This window comes from Myotis brandtii, unplaced genomic scaffold (assembly GCF_000412655.1).
Source record: "Myotis brandtii unplaced genomic scaffold, ASM41265v1 scaffold169, whole genome shotgun sequence".
Taxonomy (NCBI): Eukaryota; Metazoa; Chordata; class Mammalia; order Chiroptera; family Vespertilionidae; genus Myotis; species Myotis brandtii.
The window spans coordinates 53,342-59,927 of record NW_005356215.1 but is presented as its reverse complement, the minus strand read 5'-3'; the positions used below and the strand labels follow the sequence as shown (position 1 = coordinate 59,927).

At 49.6% G+C, this 6,586-nt stretch overlaps 1 long non-coding RNA gene across 1 annotated transcript in view; it reads left to right on the top strand.

The window, feature by feature from the left end:
* LOC102261740 overlaps nt 1-3,301 on the top strand; it is a 4,063-nt gene extending 762 nt beyond the window's left edge. The window contains exon 3 of the long non-coding RNA XR_001361396.1: nt 2,766-3,301. This is a non-coding gene — a long non-coding RNA (uncharacterized LOC102261740). The remainder of the gene's footprint in view (nt 1-2,765) is intronic.
* Nucleotides 3,302-6,586: the final 3,285 nt, after the last annotated feature.

Here is a 6,586-nt window from a genome sequence, read left to right as displayed (position 1 = left end):
AGAGAGGAAGGGAGAGGGAAAGGATAGAAACATCAATGATGAGAGAGAATCATTGATTGGTTGCCTCCTGCACGCCCCACCCTGGGGATCAAGCTCGCAACCCAGGCAGGTGACCTTGGCCAGAATCAAACCCAGGACCCTTCAGTCTGCAGGCCGACGCTCTATCCACTGAGCCAAGCCGGCCAGGGCTGAAATTAGACTTTTTTTCTTCTATCTTGCTGAAGAGAACAATATCAATCAATATTTTGGAGGCATTAGTGTGTTTATGTGCCTCTTTGCATTTTAAAATACAGCGGATTTAAAATACCACTGCTTAGGACAGGGGTGGCAAACTTTTTGACTCGAGGGCCACAATGGGTTCTTAAACTGGACCGGAGGGCCGGAACAAAAGCATGGGTGGAGTGTTTGTGTGAACTAATATAAATTCAAAGTAAACATCATTACATAAAAGGGTACGGTCTTTTTTTTTTTTTAGTTTTATTCATTTCAAGATCCGGCCCTTGGGCTGTAGTTTGCCCACGGCTGGCTTAGGGTTTCCTTAAAACAGGGATATTATCCTATATAATAAAAGGCTAATATGCAAATCAACCAAATGGCAGAATGACAGGTTGCTATAATGCGCACTGACCACCAGGGGGCAGACGCTTAACGCAGGAGCTGCCCCCTGGTGGTCAGTGAGCTCCCAAATGGGGAGCACCGCTCAGCCAGAAGCTGGGCTCCTAAGCCATCAGTCGGACATCCCCCGAGGGCTCCTGGGCTGCTAAAGGGCTCAGGCTGGGCTGAGGGAACCCCCTCCGCAACTCACCCCCCACCCCCAGTGCACAAATGTCGTGCACCAGGCCTCTAGTTATCACCATATTATCTTCAGGTCCTGGCCTCCTGTGATCTGGGTTTTGCTTATCTCCTCTGCTGGTCTGCAAGCTCTTCAGGGCAGGGACCTTGTTGTAGTCACCTTTCCATCCGGGCCTCAGCTGGGTCTTTGTTGTAGTAGGCCCTCATTAAATAAACTAGAGGCCCGGTGCACGACATTCGTGCATGGGGGGTGTCCCTCAGTCCGGCCTGCACCCTCTCCAATCTGGGACCCCTCAGGGGATGTCCGACTGCTGGTTTAGGCCCGATCCCTGTGCAGACATCCCTCTCTCAATCCAGGACCACTGGCTCCTCACCACTCACCTGCTTGCCTGCCTCGCACCCAACTGCCCTCCCCTGCAGGCCTGGTCGGCCCCAGCTGCCCTCCCTTGCAGGCCAGTTTGCCCCCAACTGCCCTCCCCTGCCAGCCTGATCTCTCCCCCAACAGCCCTCCCTTGCAGGCCAGTTCACCCCCAACGGCCCTCCCCTGCCAGCCTGGTCGCCCGCAACCGCCCTCCCCTGCCAGCCTGGTCTCACCCCCAGTGGCCTCTGCTTCAGCCCCCACCACCACGGCTTTGTCCGGGAGGAAGTCAGATGTCTGGAAGATGGCCGGATGACCCGGTCTAATTAGCATATTACCCTTTTATTAGTATAGATTCTCGGAGAGTTGAACCGAATCAAGTTCCAAATGCCGAAACGGTAAAAACGCAGTCAATCCAGATGTTTTCCCATCAGTGGGTTCTAAGATGAATCTCCTCCTTGGGCAAAAGTCAGCAGCCCTGGAATGTTGTATACAATCCCCGCAATTTCTCCAAGTCACAGAGTGACTTTTTTTTTTCTGTCTACCTGGGACTCCCAGCACTTCGGCCCCTGCGTTTGGCAGCTGGCAGAATGAATGACCTGGGCGACCCCTCCCAGCGGAGCACGTGACCGACCACAGCTGTGCGTGTTTTTCAGCATGACGGCACCAGGACAGGGCTCCGAGCCACTGGGTGGAGCAGTTCGCCCCGGGGAGAAAGCTTGTGACATTTCCCTTATGATTTAAAAAAAGAAAAGGGGAAAAAAAAAAAAACCACCTCTTTTCCTTATGGGTTGTTCTGCTCAAGGTCAGTAGAAAATGTTGCCCCAGCCCTGGCCGGTGTGGCTCAGTGGATAGAGCGTCGGCCTGGGGACTGAAGGGTCCCGGGTTCCATTCCAGTCAAGGGCACGTGCCTGGGTTTCGGGCTCCATCCACAGTGGGGGGCTTGTAGGAGGCAGCTGATCAATCATTCTCTCTCATGATGGATGTTTTTCTCTCTCTCTCCCTCTCCCTTCCTTTCTGAAATCTATAAAAATATATATTTTTTAAAAAGACAAGTAATAAGAGACAGTACATGTTATCTGAATGCTATAGGAAGCAGATTGTGTCAGTGTTGGGCTGAGAGATGTTTATAAACATAAATAACATTAAAAGGTAGAATAGAGATTATGGAGACTCAATTATATAATTGTCATATTTGCAGTTATTTGACTTGCTAGAATTATTCATAAAATTAAACAAAATGACCTTTAAGAACTGTAGTTAATTTTTAGGTTGGTCAATTCAATTTCAGCCTGACTCTTTCCAGGAAATTTTCTTTTTTCTTTTTTTTATTTTTATTTTTTTTAATTAAATCTTTATTGTTCAGATTATTACATTTGTTCCTCTTTTTTTCCCCCATAACTCCCTTCCTTCCAGTTCCTACCCCACCCTCCGCCCTCACTCCCCACCCACTGTCCTCATCCATAGGTGCACGATTTTTGTCCAGTCTCTTCCCGCATCTCCCACACCCTTTTCCCCCCCAAGAATAGTCAGTCCATTCCCTTTAAACATATATATATATATATATATATATATATATATATATATACACACACATATATGGTTTTTTTTTAAGGAAGAAAATGTCATAGTGTGTGCACATATAGATGTATGTGTGAATACGTACAGTATCAGCCCCCGCCACAGGGAGAGACATGAAGCTGCAATGTTCCCGGAGAGCAAAGGTGAGGCTGACATTGCCAGCTGGTTACCCTGTCACCATCCGCTTCCTCTCGTCCCTGGATAACAGAACCCCAACTTTATTTGGGGTGCGGATGCGTCCGGCACGAAGACGGCTTCCCAGCCCACCTCGGAGGGCCAGGCTCCAGCCGAGGAGATGTAAACACAGTGGTGTGTGGAATGTCCCTGCAGGCCGCTTGACGCACGCTGACTCCACGGGAAGGTATGTTCCTTTCGGCCTTCCTCCCCCTCCTCTGCATGGCTGTCAGCCTGAGGGCTGGAGCGCCGGTGGCCAGGGTGGACCTTGAGGCGACCTTGAGGACAGGAGGCGCAGGCCAGTGCGACCGAGCAGGACGGAGGGACTGGGAGCCACAATACCAGCCTGAGAGGCTTGGTTTCCAACTGCTTTTCTATGAAAGAAAAACCCAGCGATAACAACAAAGCCCTCTCTCTCTTCTAAAGCACTTTTGAAACCATTTAGTTTTGTTATGTACAACCTATTCCAAGCAAGGCGGCTCCTTTGCTAGGGCTGCCGGAACGAAGCACCACAGCCCTACCCGGCTTGGCTCACTGCAGTGGTTCTCAACCTTCCTAACCCGCGACCCTTTAATACAGCTCCTCATGCTGTGGTGACCCCCAACCATGAAATTATTTTCGTTGCTACTTCATCACTGTAAGGTTGCTACTGTGATGAATCGTCATGTAAATATCTGATATGCAGGATGGATTTTCATGGTTACAAATTGAACATCATTAAAGCATAGTGATTAATCACAAAAACAATATGTAATTATATATGTGTTTTCCGATGGTCTTAGGCGACCCCTGTGAAAGGGTCGTTCGACCGCCAAAGGGGTCGAGACCCACAGGTTGAGAACCACTGGCTTAGTGGCTAAAGCAGCCATGGGCAAACTACGGCCCGAGGGCCGGATCAGGCTCGTTTGAAATGAATAAAACTAAAAAAAAAAAAGGCCGTACCCTTTTATGTAATGATGTTTACTTTGAATTTATATTAGTTCACACAAACACTCCATCCATGCTTTTGTTCCGGCCCTCCGGTCCAGTTTAAGAACCCATTGTGGCCCTCGAGTCAAAAAGTTTGCCCACCCCTGGGCTAGAGCGTCAGCCTGTGGACTGAAGGGTCCCAGGTTTGATTCCCATCAAGGGCACATGCCTGGGTTGCAGGCTCAGTCCCCAGTGTGGGGCATGGAGGAGGCAGCCAATCAATGATTCTCTCTCATCATTGATGTTTCTATCTCTTTCTCTCTCTCCCTCCTTCACTGAAATCAATAAAAATATATTGGAAAAAAAGTAAACAATCCAATAAAAATTGGCAAAAGAATCCATGAAAATATGTTTCTGTAAAGACTTGGAAGATCTTGGGGTTATTTCAATGCAACACTTACAACAAAAACAACAACAAAGTAGGACAGACTGGGTGGCTTAAGAATGTTCACGTAAAAAAACCATTGAAACCTGTAAAGAATTTTTGGGAGTTTATTTGAGCCAAACTGTCGACAAATGCCGGGAAGCAGAACCTCAAGGGATTGGGATAAAGCTCCGGAGAATGGGGGTTCCATCTGTGTTTATATGTTGCAATCAAAGGAGGGACGTAGGTGGGTGACGTGAGATCCATTGGGGATGGATGAGGGAGGCGGGAGCAAGCAAAGCGGGGAACCCCTGGGATTGGATAAAAGGTAAAATGATGGACACACGCTTAGGTGGGTGCAGGGACAATGAACATGACAATGAGGGGATCTGTGGTCTCTGTCCTGGCGCCCAGCACATCAGGCTGTGCCCCGAGGGGTCCGGGAAAAGGGACGTTACCAGGCACCCAGACATTTCAAGGGTGTGTTACCACAGACGCAAAAAGACAGACAGGCTCCGTGGAGGCAAAGGCTGCCCTTGTCAGGGAAGATACCGGCCTAGGAGGTGAGTCCCCACCACCACTGCTTCTCGTTCAAGTTCAATGTCAGACCCTCCTGTGTGGTGACCTTAGGTCTGAGTTTGCAAGGCCGCCCGCAGGCCTCCCCTGAGCTGTCGGGTCAGCACGTGGCCCCTTTCGTCTACGAGCGACAAAAATGTGTTTTCTCGCTGTCCTGGGGGCCAGAAGCTCCTGATCAAGGTGTGGGCGGGACTGGCTTCTTCTCAGACCTCGCTCCTGGGCTTGCAGATAGATGGCTGTCCCCTCCCTGTGTCTTCTCGTCTCCCCATCCATGACAACAGCCAATCTCCTCTTCTTTTTTTTTTTTAAATATATATTTTATTGATTTTTTACAGAGAGGAAGGGAGAGGGATAGAGAGTTAGAAACACTGATGAGAGAGAAACATCCATCAGCTGCCTCCTGCACACCCCCTACTGGGGATGTGCCCGCAACCAAGGTACATGCCCCTGACCGGAATCGAACCCGGGACCCCTGGGTCCGCAGGCCGACGCTCTATCCGCTGAGCCACACTGGTTAGGGCCCAATCTCTTCTTATGAAGGCGCTGGTCCCGCCCGACTGGCATGGCTCCATGGTTGGGTGCCTACCTAGGTCACTGTCTATTCCCGGTCAAGGGCACATGCCTGGATTGGCGGCTCGATCCCCAGTAAGCGGGGAGCCGGAGGCAGCCGATCCATGATTCTCCTCATTGATGTTTCTCTCCCTCCCTCCTCCCCTCTCGAAAATCAATAAAAACAATAATTTTTAAAAGAGAGACACTTGGGGGCTGGTTGGGTGATGTAAAAGGAATAAAATAAAGGTATCGGATAGTGGGGTGGCAGGGTTGGTGGGCCTCTGTAATTGGGTTCGCGGCTGTGTTCCCAGTGCTTAGAACAGTACCTGGTGCACCATAGGCACTGGATAAAGGTTTGCCCAGTGAATTCTGATGATGTATTTACTGAAAGAGTCCGAGATGCCGTTAGGGGCGCAGTTAGAAACGCGGCCGCTGCCATCCTCTCCCTCCTGGGTGTTTGTGGGGGTGCCGTGCCTCGGTTTCCCCGGCCCTAAAACGGGATCTGAAGGCGCCGTTCCTGTGCTGGCCGCGTGAGCTCGGTGCCCTTCGGGGTAGTCCTTAAGCCAGTGATGGCGAACCTACGACACGGGTGTCAGAGGTGACCCGCGAACTCATTTTTTGGGTTGATTTTTCTTTGTTAAATGGCATTTAAATATATAAAATAAATATCAAAAATATAAGTCTTTGTTTTACTGTGGTTGCAAATATCAAAAAATTTCTATATGTGACACGGCACCAGAGTTAAGTTAGGGTTTTGCAAAATGCTGACACGCCGAGCTCAAAAGGTTCGCCATCACGGTGCTGTCCTCTCCTCTGTTTTTACTCTTTTTACTTATGCTCTCCCCTCTGTCTGAAGTGCCATGTCCCCTGCATGTCACCAGACTGACTCTTGCTCCTTTAAAAAGACTCAGCTCAGCCCCTACCCTCATTCCATCCCATCCCAGGCTAGGAGACTTCCCTGGAATCCCGAGTCCCTGCCTGAGTCACCGTCCCAGTACTTAACCCTTTGACTGGACTTGGTGATTTCTCCCACTACCAGGGGTGGGCAAACTTTTTGACTCGAGGGCCACAATGGGTTCTTAAACTGGACCGGAGGGCCGGAACAAAAGCATGGATGGAGTGTTTGTGTGAACTAATATAAATTCAAAGTAAACATCATTACATAAAAGGGTACGGGCTTTTTTTTTTTTAGTTTTATTCATTCCAAACGGGCCGGATCC